A 19814-nucleotide genomic window follows, 5' to 3' on the forward strand; every position below is an offset into this window, starting at 1 on the left:
ACCACTCTAGAGGTCAGTATCGGTTCCGTGATTCCGGTTCATCTCGGGGCCCCACCTCGCGACATGCGGGCACTGCAGGCGTACCACTCACTCCCATTGGGAAGAGCGAGATGCCTTTGGCATTACAGGAGGTGATGGTGTGTGTGTTGTGGACGCCTTTGTTTCGCGATGAAATGCGACGTTGTGCTTCTGCGGGTGGATAGTGCTTCCCATGGTCTGGATTATCTTACTCGGGCGACGTATGACTCAACCTCGCATGGTGTATGTGCAGTGTGCGTGGCTAAAAGCCATCTCGGCTTGTGCGCCAGAGGTAAGTGACTTGCTGTTTGTCCCCGCAAACCGAGCGCGAGGTGAGTGCCGAATTTACGACGGGCAGGAGGAGGCAACCCATCGTCTGTCAATCGCGGTTCAGACTTGCAACGCATGTTGTGACGTTGTGTTTGTTCGAAACGCATCTCTGGATTGTTTTGAAGTTTAATAAAATGTGTGCGTCAAACCCGGGCATTCGGCTCAGGGCGTTCTCTGCGATTGCACGAAAGAAGTGCCACGGAGCTTCAACGCTTTCTTTATGGAACGTACTCAGGTAAGAGAATATCCATGCCGTGTTATGGCCGTGTTGCATTCAATACAAACGTTTAAGTGTTTCTTTACACTTGTTTCGTTTGTCGTAAAATGTCCAAGCACTCCGGCACTCCGCTGGCAGATCAGCCGGCGAGCCGACGCTAAGCAGACGACTCATCTCTTCGCCGGAAGTGCGTGAGAAAGTCGCCCAATAGCAGGATGTCTAGCTCATGACGAACATCTGAGAATCGATGACGTAGACATGTGAAGATGGCGGCGTCCAAAAACACGAAGGGAAGGGTGAGAAAAAAGCGACAAACTTTGCAACAAAAGTGTGAGCCTTCCGCTGCGCGTAAAAGAGTAATACTTGGCACAGATGACGTTGACGACCCAATCTAACGATTGCGCTAGTTCATTTAGTGTGCTCGAAACGCCTTTCAGGGCCCCTTTAACGGAAATCCACAAGGTGGAATAATTTTCAGCGAAGGAAACTTTGACATCCACCTCAATGCAGCCATACGGCTACAAAGGAAAGCTATGCAGCTTTCTCAGGAACTTCCCAGTTGAAAAAAAAATAGAGGACGAATTTTCCTTCAACTGCGAAGTTTCCGAGAAAGCTGTGTAGCTTTCCTTTGTAGCCGTATGGCTGCATTGAGGTGGATGTCGAAGTTTCCTTCGCAGGAACTACTGTCATATACAGCACAGAAAAAGATCCTAAATCATCAAGCTAATGTGCATATATAAAATTTGTATTCCCTATCTCCTTCTTTACTGTGCTTCCGGCAATCTTTGCTCCCTTCTGTCCTCTTTCTCTGCTTTTATTTTTCTCTAAAAAGGTAAGGGTACGCAGGCCACCCGTTTTATATACAGCAGAGTTCTTTCAGTGCCCCAAGGGGGAAACCAATTTCTCAAAAGCGGAGGCTTGCTGTGATCTAGTTTCCGTCGTATAACTTGTTCCCCTCCAGGGGACAGCGTGTATGCTTTTTTTTTTCAACGTCACGGCGATTCAATCGACTCACTAGATACGCAAACCGGTTCAATAATGTGATTTCAGCCGTTCGTAAACATCTGCACGCCCGTATAGCGTGCTCCGGGCATGTTTCTTTTTTTTTCTGTTTGGGTACTGTGAAAACCGGAAGCATAGAGCTAAGGAAACCTGCTTTTATCGCTTGATTGATTGTAGGGTTTAACGCACCGACGCAACGCAGGCGATGAGGCGCGCCGTAGTGGAGGGCTCCGGATTAATTTTGACCCCCTGTGGATCTTTAACGTGCGCCGAAATCTCGTACACACGGACGTTTTTGCTTTTCGCCTCCATCAGAAAAGCGGCCGCCGCGGCCGGTAATCGAACCCGCGACCTCGTGCTCAGCAGCGCACCGCCTTAGCCAGAGCCACCGCGGCGGGTCTGCTTCTATCGCTTAGAAAAAGGTATAAGTACGAATCGAGTGAACACAAAATAATTCTGGACAGCAGTTACCCTTTATGCAAGAGTGTCTGCGTCGAATACAAATAGTGAAACATTTCATCCCCGTCGTTCACAAATCAGGTCTATCATCCGTAATGCGTAGGAAATCACAAATAACTCAAACTCGTACTACTCACAAACTCACAGAGGAAGAGCCGAGCGCGTCACATCCACGCGACATCAGCAAGATGCAAGTGGCGGAACAACAGTCCGTGCCGCTGTGACGCCATATCGCCTGACAGATGAGCGTGACGACACGAGATAGGAGCAGGTGAGCGCCAGCCACTGCATGTTGAACGATGAGCCGACGCTACCAGATTACCTGAAGTGCTACGAAACGAGGTAACATGTTCAATGATTTTTTTTTTTTTGTGGCCGCCTTCTGTGCCTGCATCCAACCGCTTTGTTGATTTTTCGCATTTGCTTATTGGCGGTGATTCTGACATACCGCGTCTAGTGTACAAATATGAGTGTCCAAATATTTTCTTTGTTTCTATCGGTGGAAGACCCGCTATCGCCCCGTGGCTTGGCCCGGTCTGCAAAAAACGGATCTGCGCTATTCCCCGTCGGTCCGGCGCTAAATACCAGCGTGCACAATAAAAAAAAATCCTGGGCCATGTCTACTAACGTGAAACCTGGGAAGGGGCGCAGCATGCAGTGCATAAGTGTATTGTTTGCGCCTTGCTGGTTATTCCAGCGCAGATGAAACCGTCTGAGGTAGAGGTATACAGCTTTGCTGTAAAAGTCTCCTGTCTTTGAAGCCCAAAGCTCTCTAGCGCGAACCGAAAACGAGTGTCCCGGTGTTTTTATAACCCGCGTTACTTTCTAGCGCGAGGCGTAAACGATTTTCCCGGTGTTTTAGTGCCGTGACTATATGAGACGAGGATTACGACGACGCCCACAGGAGACGCCAACAGCTTTCGCCCCTAAACACCACAATCTCAATTACTCACTATTGACAAATGCGGGCGAATTCTCTTGCTACCAGAAAGTATGTACGAAAAAAACGGGACACGGAAATCGAATACATCTTACAGCGAAGCTAGGTGTGGCTGACTCGCTCGCCGGGATTTCTTCCTGTCGTGATCCGTCAGAAGAGTACGCTTTGGGGCGAAGTTGAATCGCCAGCCAATGCTTTGTAGCTAAAAGTCGGGAGTCTAATCTTCGAAGAAATCATGCTGAAATTGGCCGCAAAGGCAGCTCTACCGTTGCTTATTTTTCCCAACTTGTTGGTTCACTGCAGCGTTGGAAACTATTTGGAATTCTCATACGCTGCAGATACACGATCTTCGATACCACAGGATTACGGTTACGCTTAACCGCTGTGCCTCGTTCTTTATCGGAAATATCTCGAAATAAGCCGCGCCTTGAACTGTTCAAACAGCTACATTACCTTTTGAAGCTCGGTAACAGATGGCAATCCGTCGCAGTTTTAATACAGATTTCATAAAGGCGCCACACCTAACCCTGTCCAGCAGCATCAGAAAGCCATCGTCGTACAGTTAGTCCCATGTTTCGCTGCGAGGTTAAAACTGTAGTCCTACCCATTTTCATTAGGTTGATTATATCAGAGAAATGCCGAAGCGCAAACTAGAAGCAACCGTGTTTGTTTCTTACACTGATTTGAAATAATTTGCACCTTTCGAGCTGCTCAAAACAGAGTTATTGTCAAACCCCACAAAACCTAATTTCCCCACCCCCAATTAAGGCAATTAAACTTCTGCTAGCGTTTCCATTCTTTTTTTTTTGTCGTCACAGCAACGATTGCTGCACAGCGGCCACTACGGTTTACCTGTTATCTCCCTGTCCTCCCAGTTCTTTTGTTAGAATTTTCCCGGAACTTCTTTTTATTTTGGCAGAAATAATGTTTATACAGCTATATCCAACATATAAGCAAGGGCGATAGCTTCTTTATTTCGCACGCAATATGCTCCATTCCCCATTTCCCAGTGCAGCCTGCGAAAAATCTAGGGAAACCACTCAGTGGGGCGTACTGGAATTAGGAGCTAAAGGCGGTGAGGCGCTGAAACGAATTAGCGGTGCAACACGGATGCAGGCGCAACACAAACAGCCGCCATCGGTTACGCCAGATGGCAAAAAAAAGTTTCAGATCTTCGGCGGGAACCAAACCTTGCGCAAAATAGCGGGCAATGCAATTTGTTTCGGAATCCTGCGCCGTTCATTCGTCTCATTTCGAAACACGCTAAACTAACCACTCAGTGTGGCAACCTATCGTGTTAACTGGAGTAAAGAACTGGCTTTGCAGCAGATCCTGCCTCATTATCTTTCTTTCAAGCATAGCCATGCAAGAGATCTCCACGCTGTAAAAAGACGTCGTCTTTTCAATGGTAGCCGGGGAAATACTGAAACTGCTTGGTGCTGTCTCCTAAAAAATGTTGTCGTCAGATCCATCGATTTTGAAAGAAGCATCATTACCACCTCGCAGCGGCTGGTGCACCAGAAAGAAGTTTTATTCAACACGGCGAGTATAAGCCAAAAGGTGAAAAAGGACTATCTTTCTTCGGGTAAAGGAATTCTTCGCTCTAATCACGTTGACGACAGCTGTTGAAACGCCTAAAGACGCCGTGTCGCGGTGCACCCGGAGTCGAGTGTGTATGCTGGTATTTTTGTTTTTCGACCATGGGTGACCTAAGCGGTTTTGTTTATTTTAAGTAAATCTTTTGAATTCTTGTCGCTAAAACGGGTGGCACTGCTGTGTCTAGAGCTAAACGTCATTAGCAGGAACCACGACAGAGTAATATAAATTTTATTTCCCCAAACTTATGAGCAAACAATCGTTATTTATGCGCCCATTAATTCGAACGAAGATTATAACATTCTTATTATTTCTTAATATTTCTCCTAATATTTCTTCGAAGCGCTAAAGTTATGCTCAACACTTCACTTCTAGTTCAGCGGCACCACTGCAAAAATAAGCTATCGCTATCAAACGTGCGACCAACGTGATGCTTCCAGCCGTACGCACAGGCGCACGGACGACTGAAGACCGTTCTTCCTACAAGCCTGAGATTTCATCGGCCGCATTGAAGAGCTTAACGTAACGGGATTCCTTAAGGGCCAAGAACCAGAACTGCGCCGAGTTCACGATACCAAAGTTGTAAATGATAGTAAACCTTCACCGGCCTTCTGCCACGTTCACATGCATTCCATAATCGCCATTGTTATGAACGTCATTAGGCAACGTGGCGTTTTTATTTGCTGTGTGCCGCGCCTTCTTCGCGAAAAGCTGGCTACCATTACCTACCCACTTGTTCCAATATTGCAAGCGCTGTAGTTCATTTCCTGCGTAGAATAAATCATTTCTTAGTTAAATTCAGCCTTTAAATCTTGTAGTTAGAGCTGCATGGCTGGCCTGGCTGTATGTTACTTATATTTGTCATAAGGAGCGACAAAAAAAGGACAATGCCAATATCCCAGAACCTGCGTTTTTGAAAGCGATAAAATGCCCCATTGTAAGCTCGAGAGTTCGCATGTCCTTTAGTTCTTTTATAACATTTGCACTATAAGTCAGGCATCAGCAAACAAAACAAAGCCGGAGTCCCCGCGTTCAAATTTTTTCAACAACTCTTGTTCTACTCCTAAGAATGGTAAAAGAGCAGAAAACACTGAATATAAAAAAACTGCCCCAGGGTCGCGCTAGTGGTGAAAGGCTACAGATACAGCAGAGCTAGGGTCGACCTAGCCTCTCCCCACACTGACAGCAGATACCAGAAGAGAGGGAGCAGCAGGACCCCAGCAGTGCAAAGCCTCTTGTGCAAAGTGCAAAGACTCTCTCGAAAAAGTTCAGCTACAAACACTATATACCGCCTTGTCTAAATCTAGTCAATCGGGTTCCTACCACGTCCTTCCGCGGCTTTCTACTCTCGTGGTCCTTTGTCTTACACCGGCAATAAAAAATGGCTGCTTACTACAAATATCAAAAACTTCCCCTCAAGCTCGCCATGAAAGCACGTTCGGTCGAGCTGGAATGAGCAGAAACAGCAACGGCTTCGGTTTCGGTTTATAGTGGGATATTTTATATTTAGGAGCGTTCCGGGTTCTGTTCCACTTCCCCTTTATATCCCAGCGTGACATAAAAACACCCAATGGGATTTATTTTATTCATGTATTCAGGTCCCAACATGATCTCCGCATTACATTTGCTGCTGTCAGCACGAATTGTATCATCTTAGCTAGCATCCCTTCGTAAACCTAATAAGCTTATGTGTATATAATCAAAGGCAGCTTGTTAGTCGGCACTATCTGCATAGGTAGCTAATTACGTAACAAGATAAATTGGAGGCTATACAAGGCTGAACGTTCAACCTCTGCACGAAGTGTACTTGACTGATTATTGTACACGCTGTCGTACACACTTGTACACGCTACGATAACGTCCCATAGCTACATTCATAGAAGACGGCCGAAATTTGGGGTAACATGACGTGCGCAGGCAGGCACGAAATTCGCTGGCTCACGGCCAAAAGGAGCGTTCATTCCGGCAAATGAATGTATACACACGCAAATGTCATGAAATGGTGCGATAGCAAGATTTCATGTTTTGCGCTAACGTCTCGTTATCATCGCTTGTGCGAACTTGGGCTAACTCGACCCGCCTTCGACACATCTATTGCACTTCCTCGCGGCGTCTATGTAACCCTAAGCTAAATTCAAACAGCCTATACTCACGCGGAACGAAAGCACTGCACTGCCTCAAAAGAAAACCATGTCAAGCGAAAATCTGAACTTACAAAGAGATTGAGCGCAATCAGAAAGCGTCTAAACCTTCCTAACAGCCTGATTTAAAGCCTCGTCATTGGTCCGTTCTCCTCACTGGTCCAGGTACCCTCGTACATACTCGCTTGCGCTCGCAAAAGCCCTTCGTCCCCAACAAACAAAACATCGGTCTTTGTTTAATTGCAGCCAGGTTGTACACGGCAGAGATGTACACAAAGCCGCCGACTTCAGAGAGATCGCGAGCGAGATAAAAGCTTCAGAGTTCAGTGCAAACCACCTGCTGCTGTACCTGGTTCCACAGGTTTTTTTTTTCTGTATATCGTTTACGCCTTCGTCGCTGAACGCATGGCTGAACATTCCTTTGTCTCGGGCTCACATAAAAGAGGCACTAATTGCACGTTACCCTTGTCAGTCGCTGACAGGTGCGCGGAAGCTGACGCGATGCTGGCATGGAGTGGAGCTTTCCCTCTGAACGTTTTCCCTTCAGCGTTGCCTCTGAATGAGGCAGCGAATGGAATGAGTATAGCTTAAAACCGTCGCATTCTTGGTCTTCCGAATTTTTCTTACTATTTTATCCTAAATTACTGGGCCCTAACGAGCACATTCTCTCGGATTCCCTATATGCTGTGGATTGAATTCTTTTACGCTATTCATGTTAATTCATGATAATTGTTACCGCTATCTAACCAACTTCAAATATTTTGCGTGTGTGTGATGGCATCCGCCTAAAATTTGAGAAGCAGATGGGATATTTCTCAAGTTTTTGTTGGGTGTGTCTACTTCTGCATTTCCTGCTTCGTTTTTTTTCCTAGTAATTGTTTTTTATCCCCAAAGATTTTTTTAGAGCGAACGCTCCATTACACTGCATTGTTCAAAGTCCTTGATCGTGTCGCAATGACCTTCAGTTTCCAGCATGCTTATTACGCCTTTCTTTTTTGACGCTTTGGCTGCTCGGAGCTCCGCCGCTACTCTACCACTCGACTACGCGAGGGTGAAACAGCTCCTCCGCCTGCGTCGTGTTGCCCAGTGGCGGATAGACCGTCTGTGGATGCGCTTCAGTGCGAGAGAACTACCTGACTAGGCGAGCGTTTAAAAGCTGATTTATGACAACACTGCGGAGGTTAGCTTAGAGGAACGAAGAGTAGAGAAACGCACGATGCACGCACATGAAAGCACTGCTTTAGCTGCGGCTTTGCTGCCGCATCGTTCATCCGTCTTGCCATCGGTAGCCCGCTGGCTTGGCTGGCTGAGCGTGACCTCTATGCAAGTGAAAGGATGAATCCGATCATCCAGTGGGGATAGTTGGTTGGCAGGGTGCAAAATGTGATGGAAAGCCAAAATTTCATGAAACCCTGCGTGCTCACTTTGTACGTTCACTCGTGATAACTAGATTTAGGGTAAACCCGAGTTAAACTAGGGTTAAACAAGTGTTAAATTAGTTAAATTAGCTAAATTAGGTAAATGAGATAAAAAAGTTAAATAAGTGTTGAAGTAATGTGAAATCTGAAGCATTTATTTCACCTGGCTACTCAACCAGCAATGGCTGTAAAGCTCTGGACTCACGTTTCATGCGGCATTTTCTGTTTTGATCTCTGCAAAACAATGTTCTAAACATTGTTCTCAGGTTGTCCAAAATTCTATCCCTTCCAGACGCTCTATGGTATAGACGTCCTCCAATATAAACCGTGGTAAAAATCTCGGGGTGGGCCTATAAAGAGAGAAAATCGGGGCGCAATGCTAACGAATCTTTTTTATAAAGCGTTTTAACTAAGTTCGACCTGAAGTGCTAAAAGCTCACGTAAACATAATTTCAAACGACAGCAGGGCCAATTTTCTCGAGCGCAACTGATGACTGTTCGTGTTCAGCTGAAAAGAATTCCCCCACCTTAAATATTGCATTTACGTCAATGCCTCTGGCCACACAAACCCTTCCCAAACTGGACTCAGAGGAAACTCCGTTAAAAACGAAATTTCCTCGGGCCACTTAGGTCTTCTTACGTGCTTGGAAGGTGACGTCCTGGCGGTACTTCCACTACACTATAACTTTAACACTTCCACTTCATAGTTTTGTGAATTCAGGGAAGCGGGCACATTAGCTCGCGGTACCTGGTCAGCCCCCCCACGCGGTTATGTGCAAATAAGAACGCAACTACAACGAAAACGTTTGTTCTTTCGCTGGCAACCTGGTAGTTGCCAGCGAAAGTTGAAATCCCTTCGAATTGCTTACTCCCTTTTTGTTTTATGTTTCCAGTGGGGCCATTTAGTAGACCGGACGTGGACAACAGACGGCTTTCCGACGAATGGAGACTTAACTATTTCGCCCGAAAAAAGAGCGACCAAAGAAGCAAGCATGCGCCCAGGCTAGAAAAGACGAATAAATTTTTGACCAGCTTGCGCTCCTTAAACAGCACACCCCTCAAATAAATCTTGCCCTCCCCTTCGAACCATACGGTCGCCGATTGTCGTCACAGCAATGACCACAAAAGAATGATCTTGGCCAAAGTCCCTGATAGGCTCAATATGTTACCTTGACCGCCTTTCCAGAACCTGCAGAACCTTTCCTGTATAAACCTTTTTTTTGTCTTAGGCTGGCAAGATTCATCGTCAGATGCTGGCTTTCAAAAACACACCTCGCAAAGTGACATTTTGAAGAAAAATCGTTGAGGTACTCCCAAATACAGAACTCAACAAGGTGGAATACCATCCGACCAAAAATTTGTTTCCCGGGCGTTTCTGTCAAACTGCAAACCAGCGCACTTGGAGAAACTTTTGCACTCCTGCTAGTGCCATAAAAAGTAAAGAAAGGTGAAGGCATAGCTCCTGCTTCTAACTGAAACGCAATACGAAGACCAGATGACACTTTATTTCAATCAAAACATTGCCGTGGATGAATAATAATTCCCCATTTTTCAACGCTCACTGCATGTAATTACGCTAAATATTTAGGAAAACTACAGATATGGATCCGATGCTTGTTGGTATTTCCCGAATGCACTGAACGATGTCACCGAGAGACTCCATCTACCAGACTGTGCAAATCCGCTGATGTGTTTAAAAACAAACTCAACGCTGACAAGTGTGACACTTAAGTATGTTTAGCTCGTACACTAATGACACAAGTGCCTATCTAGTCCAGTTCAAATTCTGAACAATTTCGAGAGCTTGGGTGGCCCATATCCCGACTGGTGTTCTCAGAGTTCTGTTGGGATGTAGTCGGTCGATTCCAGTCCGGTGTAAACCAAAGATTTCTGAACATTGTCTGAAGCACGCCGGTACAGATGCCAATCTGCCCGCTAGGTTTCAACAGGTTAACCCCCATACCCGTAGTTTTAGTTGCTTCAAACAAACTGCAGGCCTTGACATGTAGTCAACATAACGACTGCAGGTCTTAAAGAGTAAGCAGTAAATAGCTCATTTACAGGAAAAACAGCATCGGCGACATTGTTATCCAGTGTCTTTATCAAGTTTTATTTTCCAATCGGCTTTGACTCGTTCAACATCGCATGCGCCAGGAAAAGACAAAGTCCCTCGTTGTGGCTGAGTGGCTAAGGCGCTGTGCTGATGGGTCGAAGGACCTGGGTTCGATTGCCGGCCGCGTCGGCCGTTTTCTGATGGAGGGGGAAAACAAAAACACCAAAACACCCGTGTGTCAATATTTCGGCGCACGTTAAAGCTCTCCAGGTGGTCAAAAGATTCTGGAACCGCCTACTATAGAGCGCCTCATTGCTTCTGTATAGCTTTAGCACAATTAACCTCATAACCAACCAACAAAAAACAAACAGAAGTAGCACGCTTATTTGGTGCAAACCTGTGCGTATGCGGACACCTGACGTCGCCTGTGACTTATCGCGCTGTATTTCTCACAGAATGTTGACAGAAAAGAGAATTTTTTCGAATAACACTCTTCAGAAGGCGCTGTTCACCGGCAATTGTTATCTCCTGGCGTTTCAGTTGATGGTGAGGCAGTTATTGAAAGCAACATTTAGGTTTCAACTTCAGGGAAGCGAAAAACATTGTACGGTCATGTTTCGAATATGTTGTATCCAATTTTAGCCAAAGCTGATAAACTGTATTTTTGGGGGGTTTGTTACGAATAAGTTTCAACAAAGTAACTGCGTTTCAGGCGTTCGAAGTCAGAGTACCCTTAGCATATAACGAAAAAATGTGGCATTACTTTGTTTTGCTCTGTTCAGTGCAACATGAGAGGAAAGCTTCGAAGCGAAAATGTAGTTTGAGCATATCTGAGGGCCGACAGTAGGCCGTTTCTACTGATAAGTATTTATCCTACCTCGCTGACCATTTGCGCCCTTCTTGCGTTGAGATATTATGGTGGTCTTGATTTAGAACCCGGAAATGTCATAACGTTACCGTGTTACTGCGCCTTGTAAAAGCAAAGACCTCCCGAGAGTAAACAAAGAGGACCTTGGCGGCGCCATAACGTCCCATTAGCCTGTGATATACGAATATTGTGTGCACGGTGAACATACGTGTACACGTGCGGGGTGTAGGTGCGATTCTGTGCACTAAAGGTGGAAGGCGTAGCCAGAAAATACAAACAAACCAAGAAACGAGAGATTACACGCGCAGTCGGAACGTTAGCGTACGCTCCTCTATCATTTCTTTGTTCCGCCTCCGACGCCTCTCTTTCATCTTTCCATTGCTTCGCCCGGTTCAGAACCAACCAACTACCCAAGCAATGGGCTTTATCACCTGCAGAGCATAAAACATTCCGCTCTACTTTTCCTGCTTGATAAGAATACGGCAGTAGTTGCGAGTTTGTCAGTGTCATTTAAACTAGCCGCATTCAAAATTAGGCCTCTCTTCGTTGCTGTTCTAACAGATAACCAGAACGGAAGTTTTCAAAATGCGGCGGAATAAATTTACGCATGAAGCTGTGGTAGCGATTCCAGGACATCGAAAAAACGAATTTAATCGTTTTTAGGAAATTAGGCGTCAAAAAAAAAAAAAAAACGAGAAGAGAGAGCAAATAGGCGATAGAAAATGAGGCGAGCTAAACAATAAAACAGTGAACATATCAGCATTCCCAAGTCAGACGGAGCCCCAGATGTGGTCACGTGGTAGCAGGCCCTGGAACTGCGTAATGCCGCTACTCCGTTCGGAGGGATTTACTCGTCTGTCCAAGTGAGGAAATTTTGTATAACAATCCCGCCATCTTTTCCAGAGCACACAAGCCGTCCGCGTATTGGTGCAACAGAAGACCTGCACATTTAGGTGGTGAATAGCGAAGCCAAGGACAGAGCATAGTAAGGCCGCACAAATACATAACGCTCTTTCTTTGTGCGTCCTCATCGGCCTTACTTTCCCCCACTTAAATATGCTCGTCCAACTAGCGCAACACCAAACTTTACTTTTCACATGTCATGCGTTGAAATTATTTGCTCCGTATTTTCTTGCCGCGGGTTGAGCTGGAGCCCTGCGGCCAAGAAGTATAAAACCACCTGAGAAAAAAAGCGCCAAAAACAATTCCGTTATGAAAGTTACCCACCAAATGACGGTATTCCAATGGTGAGTTATGACCACCATTTTTTAAGTGAAGATAGTTTTCCATCCTTTTACCGCTTTAGGTGCATATCTCACTCACTTGTTTCGCGCCGTTTTCTAGCAGCTAAAAGAGTATTCACGCGGAGGCGAAAACTACTCCGCTCACTCGCCGAGCCAGGTATGACGTGACTGCTCGTCCCGTCTCCGTGGGTAAACATGGGGTGCAGCCGGCCGAAGCACGGCTTCGGACCGCAGAGGAATTGTTTGTCCAAGCTTAATAAACAGTCCATACTTCGGCAAGGATATATTCGCCCCTGGTGTAATATTCGTCTCGTGTCGGGCTCCTTTGCGGGTCGTGTTCTGGGAACTCCAGCAACCGCATCAGAATCACATCCATTTTTTTTTCTGGTCGTCCTATTTTGGTCCCAGTTGTGCGGTGGCGGTACGTGTGATCACTGCTGTTCTGCGTCGAATTATTGCGCGAGTTTTTCTGCTCGTTTACTTAAGCCTGTTATCGGGAGTGCGTCCGCTGGGCTCATCCGGCAGCGTTGGTACCCCTTTTCTACGCCGGCTAAAACTTGGCGCTGTGTAAGCACGGAGCAAATAGGAGATACTCTCACTCCCTCCCACGCCGAGTGACGTCACACATATCCCTCCTCGACGGAACGCACTCTGTGAACGTCGCTCTAACACTTGGTGCTTTAAACATGATCAAACTGAATGGCGACGTGCATTGCCTTTAAAGCGTGCTTTTCCATTGGCAGCGCTGCCAAGCTAAGAAGCCAGCCGTGGTAGCGATGGAGATGTAGGCTCCTTAAGGTGGTCCAAACGCGGTGTTGTTCCGAAGGTGAAGACATCATATTGGAAATGACGACTACTGCGCTTCTTGACAAACGCCGAGGCCACTAAAAGGAAGGTAAACTGCGATTAACGCGTGCACATGTTTCCTGCGGCGCATAAATAATAAGTAAAGGGTGATTGAAATCATAACAAAAATGATTAAAAGTCCGAGAAAAGTACTTGCTCGGCTCAGACAGCTGATTCCGTTCGGCACAATTCGTCGTAAAAAATTCTCTGTATTCGTACAGTTGAACTACAGAACTGAGTATCCGCCCGATAGTCGAAAACACAGAAACAGGCATGCAAGTGAGAAACGCTTATCTTTTGGAACATATTAACTTCGTGACAGCATTACGCAAATACACTTGAAATGTCTCGAGACCGAATGACACTCGTTGCACATTCCAAGGTCGTGTCAGTGATTGAGCGCTGTTTGAGTCTTAAGGCCCGTTTTGTGTTGGGGCAGCATTATTTTCATGGGCAGAGAGAGAAAATTATGCCAATGAGCATACAGTGGTTGGGGATGACATCAAGCGTCTAATTCCACGTGTCCGGTGCAGACAGGCTAAGATGTGCAAGAATCCAGGAGAATTTAAAAAAATGGCTAAAGTGGTAACGTACAATCTGGCCAATAGCTGCATAAAATGACGTCCATCTACGGGCCGCATGTGTCCTGCTTCTCGGACGGAAGTTATATGGGCTGCAAACATTGGCAAGATTTATGCGTTTATCGTAAAATACAAAATGCAGCCTATAGTTGGTGTTACGCATGGTAACTGGTGGTGACTGTTTTGGTAGAATCTTGCGAAATCTCGTCACACGGAGTCCGTAGAATTAAAGAAGCCGTGAGATGTTCAAACAAGTTCGGCACTCATTTCATCTACGTATAAGCACTGTTTATGGCGACACCGATCCCAGCCCAGATTTTTCCCAACCTTGTGTTATAGATATGCATGTCTTTAATTACGCTAGCAATTTTAGCCTTCAGTGTAGCATGATTAACTTGATAGCGTATAACCGGAGGCCCATAAAAGCGAACCCCTATTCACAATTTCACCATTATGTCTCGCTGCTAGGCGATGGACCTTTTGAAGGAAGTTCTGCATCTACAGATATAGAATATTGTGCTCAATGAACTTTACACACTTTCAAAAAGATACAGCGAAAAACTACTTTTGGCTTCACTCAAATGCGTTATTTCTTGCCATATTTTGTGCTGGGGCGACTGCCGTTATATTCACTGCGCCATCAATAAAAATCAAAAGAACGCTGTGCATTACGTCCTATTTTCGGCAGCCCTAAAGCGCGGTGGCCTATTTTTAAGACGAATTTGCGTCAGTAAGCTTCCCACAATGTCACCGTGTTCAAGTTTAGAATAGATGGGGGAGCCGTAAAAAATTATGTTGACTGACCCCTTCCTCTTTTTGGTGTTCTGCTGTCTCTTATGGTACATATGTACTAGGAAAGAACGTTCACCCTTCCCTTTGAGTTAACTATTGCCTTCTACCAATCTAATAATGTCTGTTGTAAGAAGAAGATTTTTTGTTGCATTTTTTTAGCACATCAGAAGCTGTGCAAGCAACGGGTATTCTTTTTTTTTTTTCGTTACAGTTTGTGAATCCTGCGTGCATTGACTTCACCTTCTGGCAAAGCACGGAGAAAATGAGCCCCCGCATTGACGTGGCTGCGTCGCAACGATGCGCATCTCGCACATGACTGCCTTCTGGCGAGAACACACGAAGTATCCTCTCTATTGCGACCGCCATTGCGAACGAGCTTGTCACATATACTAAAGTAATTCGCAAAGGCAGGTAAACCTCCCCGAGCCCCGCGCTGGCGTCTTACCTGACAACCTCCTTGATTTTCATTTCCTTGGTGAGTGGGGATTTTAGTGAAAAAAAATGGATAGTGAAAAAAAATTGTTGTAGGTGACCGTGGCGGCGTAAGCTCTCCTGCCCCCACTTCCAACTCATTTTCCCCTGTTTATCGCTTTTAAAGAAAACACCAATATTGAAGAGTTATCTTAGTGAACCGGAAAACGTCCCCGTTGGCCTTTGAGTTGTGATTTGTTACTATTCGTCTATCAATAAAATTTTGGCAGCGAGTGCCTGTTTCGATGTTATCAGATCAGCAAAAATTTTTCTGAAACAAGAGAAGTTTGCTATATCGTTATATTTGGAGTGCCTGGCAATAAGGAACGAGGACCTATCCTCTGTTCTTTAGCTTGTTAAGGGTGCGCTGTATTATCTATTCGCTTTCATTAGGCATGGTTCCATCAATGAAGAAAGTCACTCTCGCGAGCCTGTCAGGCAGAAGCCAGGGTGGAATTAAAACGTCGTTAGTCTGGATTTCTGAAATACCATTTATCTGTACCCTAGTTCACGTACCCCTTTTTGAGACCCCCCCCCCCCCCCCCTTTAATCACTACAAATGTTGTAGTTCATTTGATTGACTGTACGGGTTTAACGCGCCGACGCAACGCAAGTGATCAGGCGCACCGTAGGCAGGGCTCAGGATTACTTTTTACCACCTTCGGATCTCTAACCTGCGCCAAACTCTCGTACACACGGGCGTTTTTGGTTTTCGCCTCCATCAGAAAAGCGGCCACCGCGGCCGGGAATTCAACCCATGTCCTCGTGAACAGCAGCGCAACGCCCTAGCCACTGAGCCAACGTATTGATTTGATTGATTGTAGGGTTTAACGCGCCGACGCAACGCAGGCGATGAGGCGCGCTGTAGTGGAGGGCTCCGGATTAATTTTGACCACCTGGGGATCTTTATCGTGCGCCGAAATCTCGTACACACGGGCGTTTTTGCTTTTCGCCTCCATCAGAAAAGCGGCCGGGAATCGAACCCGCGATCTCGTGCTCAGTAGCGCAACGCCTTAGCCACTGAGCCACCGCGGCGGGTCTGGGAACGCTTGGTAGGAGGACACTTATAAATCAATGATAGTGTGAACCAGTTTCTCGCCTTTTCATCTTCTCCCTAAACAGCGTTTTTTTTTACTACACACTCGTGTCAACTATCGTTTTCGATTTCCGTTAGAATTCTCTTTTCCAACGTAGCGGGTAAATGTTGTAATTCGTGCACTATGACAATGAACTAAAACAACCGACTCTTCTTGCAAAATTCTTTCTTTGGAGACTGTACGCCGTATCGTATTCAGCTAAGTTTTTGAATAATACATATCAAATTCTGAAGCCTTTAGAATAGATGTCTGAAATGCATCTCAATCCGAAGTTATCCACAAGTTCTGAGGCTTAAATAAGGATAAGTAAGAATTTGTTAACCACTCCTCGAGTAATATTGTGCCAGGTATGGCTTTGCGTCTCCTATTTTTTGTGTAGGCATTCGTTGCACATAGAGGGTGGTATACACCCCGAGCTCGTGAGGGTGATGACGGCCGCACTTCTACGCAAAAACAGCAACACAAAAACGCTGCTGATGTATTCAAATCCGGAAACGTCCGCTAAGTAAATGCATGCAAATGCAAACCACCATCGCATATCCGAGTGTTATAACGGATGCATATATAGGGCGCTCATCCAGCACTTGCCTAAATACGTTTTAGTAGCGCATTTTCGGCCCTATATCAGCGCCGCAGTGTCATGCGCGTCAGTTCGCCGCATAAAAGTCAACGCTGAGAACACATGCTGGAGGAGCAGCTTTTAGGCTTTATCTCAGAACGTCTCTGACGATGTTTAAAAGCTTCACGAAGCCATAACGCCCTGTGGCGTATTTCTAAATTTACCGTGTAAACCGCAAGTGGCGTACAAGTCGGCGCCAAACGAATGCGTACGCCGTAGCGCGCTTAGAAACCGTGGCACCATTTGAGAGCATTTCGCGTGTGCTTGCACATTGGCATTTCTAACGCGTCGTTGCGTTTTTGCTCGCTCTTTTCCGCTGCCATGCTGAGTGTTGTATTACATTCCTGCCACTCGTATTCTTTAGTCCTTCTTCCTCGATGTATGCGCTGTATCTCGCGTAACTTCTTCACGTTCCCAAGCAGGTTGTCAGAACGAGACAAGAAAAAGGCAGAGAGAGCGCTTACGCCAACAATTTGAATGTTGCTTGCTTGCTTCAAATTGCAGGGAGGCGCCTTTCACTGATTAGCTAGCGTGTTTCTGGCTTGCATTGTCAGATTACTCGTTCAACTGCAGGATATCAGAGTGCAATTGTCATTCGGCTTTCGTAATACCTAGTTCACTCTCTCGTCCCGAAGTCCTGTTGCAGATTGATGCGGCCAACAGGCAAAGGTATTCCGTAGGCCTGCTTGATGGCCTGTCAAAACCCCATCGTTTTCTTCTACCCTGTTTTCTACGTCTATAGTGGTGTTTTCTGGCTCTCTTCAGTCATCCTCCTTATTCTCTTTGTCGCCTCTTAACAGTTTGCGTAATGTTCGAGTGTGTTCTACGAAACCCTATGGTCCAGTCAAAAACAAGAAGTACAGCGAAGGCCCTGCTTCAAATGAATAACATTTTTTTTTAAAAATCAGCATACACTTAGGCCTCCTATCTGTCGCTTCTCTCCTACGTGCGTAGTACATAAAATACGTTGATCACACATCTCCCCTTCCGAGGCAAGGAATCCTTACACACGAAGGTATGACTCCTACCTCCCAGAAAAGGGCGCACCAAAAGTATTGTAATGACGCCCTGTTCGTTCGGTATGACGCTGCGGGCCACGCGAATTCGTATCCTTGAGTCCCGTTAAAAGATAAAGCTAACTCACGATTCAACACTATGCCATGAACCACACGATGTGAACAACATGTGAGGCACTGCACCGCACCGAATGTGGCGTTTGAAATTTAAACATCTGTGCAGACTACTGCGTCAAAACAGCATTCCATTTTGTTCCTGCTTCTTGTGTGATGACAATGATGGAATGGGAAGAATAGAGACCGCTTCTTTCCCCTGCCCTGAACTCCACAACAGCAGCGTTCATAAAATGTACAGCCCACATTCATATGAACCGTAAGAACTTGGAGTTCGGACAGCCTGGCGTATCAAAGACCGAAAATGTATAATTGGAGAGATCCCCGTCAGCAACAGTTCAAGTACTGGATCTGTTAGTTTCAGTTACCATGCTTTTTGAATGACTCGTACAGAATTTATTTTAGTCGTTTATACTAATTCTAGTGCAGTCAGTGACCCGCCGTGGTGGCTCACTGGCTAAGGCGTTGCGCTGCTGAGCACGAGGTCGCGGGTTCGATTCCCGGCCGCGGCAGCCGCTTTTCTGATGGAGGCGAAAAGCAAAAACGCCCGTGTGTACGAGATTTCGGCGCACGTTAAAGATCCCCAGGTGGTCAAAATTAATCCGGAGCCCTCCACTACGGCGCGCCTCATCGCCTGCGTTGCGTCGGCGCGTGAAGCCCTGCAATCAATCAATCAATCAGTGCAGTCAGTGGCAGCCAAGGGGACACTGGTCCGTAGAACTGAGGGAAAAATTTCCGGCGCCCTCGTCCCCCATTTGGCCGTTACATTCATCCTGTCTGGTATCAAGCAAGATAAAAATACAGAGATTAGCGATCGCGTCCAGAGGCCATTATCATTACGCTAAGCTCCCGCTACATAATGCCTGCTCTTCGCTGATCCCTGTTATTAGTGTGAATTACAATGCCTTTGCGACGACCATATTCCACCTAGCCGCAGGCGTGCGCCCTGACCGTAATGAAGTGCGAAGCGCTGCATTATCTAGATGACTCTGCTAAACTGCCTTCATCAGAAAAGAGCACCCAACACAGGAGGTGCTGACTCTGTCAAATACGCAAGTTACACCTAAGCAATTCCACCGGCTAAAAAGGGAAAAAGTAAGAGTTCAATTACTGCTAAATGATATAGGCTGGGGCCCTCTATCTAAACCTATGTAAGCAGCACCGAGGACAGCGCGTAATTGATCATTAACGGCGGGGGATTTTGTCGTGGCTTTTTTTTCATGTTATGGGAGACCCGGCTGGGTCTGGAACGGGATTTATTCCGTACTGACAACTGAAGTGATTATCGCCGTAAACTCAGGCGTGTGTCCGAACCCCCGTACATTTCCATGCACATAATCGCTCCTGAGGCCATATGCATGGCGCCTAGTGTACTGGAGTCGGTGAATTCTTAGTGCACGTCCACCTTCAGCCCCTTCACCCGAGATAGATGCTGCGAGAACCTTAGTTTACTAGTTCATACTGGCAGTTAATTGATAATTCGTATTGGTATAATTACCACAAATTATGAGTATTTTCACATTTTACTCCTCTTTCAATTTGAAGTACGATCACTTTACTCCCACGTCCTCCCAGGATATCCCTCGCAAAGTTAACCTTAACCCCTTAAGTTCTTCTTCTTCTTCAGGAACGCGCCCCCATGTCTCGTGTCACCTGGAAGGACGAGGCAGATTCCTAGTCCAAATGTTCACTTTATGTACCCTATGTTCATAAAGTGTACAGTATGTACACGATGTACATGTACCTCATGTACTATGTTCACTTTATGAACAAAATTATATATCCTGAGGGTATATACGGGACAACTGGAAAACCCACATAGGAGCTTACAAAATCCTTCACGGGGTGCAACCACCGCCGTGCAATTCTCCCCGCGACATGCAGCGAGGCGGACAGCAAAAAGAATTACTTTCTGTTGCTGGGCCGAACATATATACCCACAGTGAGGGAAAAGGAAACGTAAAAGAGAAACAAGAAACGGCGAGGGAAATG

Source organism: Haemaphysalis longicornis, unplaced genomic scaffold (assembly GCF_048455015.1).
Source record: "Haemaphysalis longicornis isolate Haplotype H1 unplaced genomic scaffold, Haemaphysalis longicornis Haplotype H1 scaffold_12, whole genome shotgun sequence".
NCBI lineage: Eukaryota > Metazoa > Arthropoda > Arachnida > Ixodida > Ixodidae > Haemaphysalis > Haemaphysalis longicornis.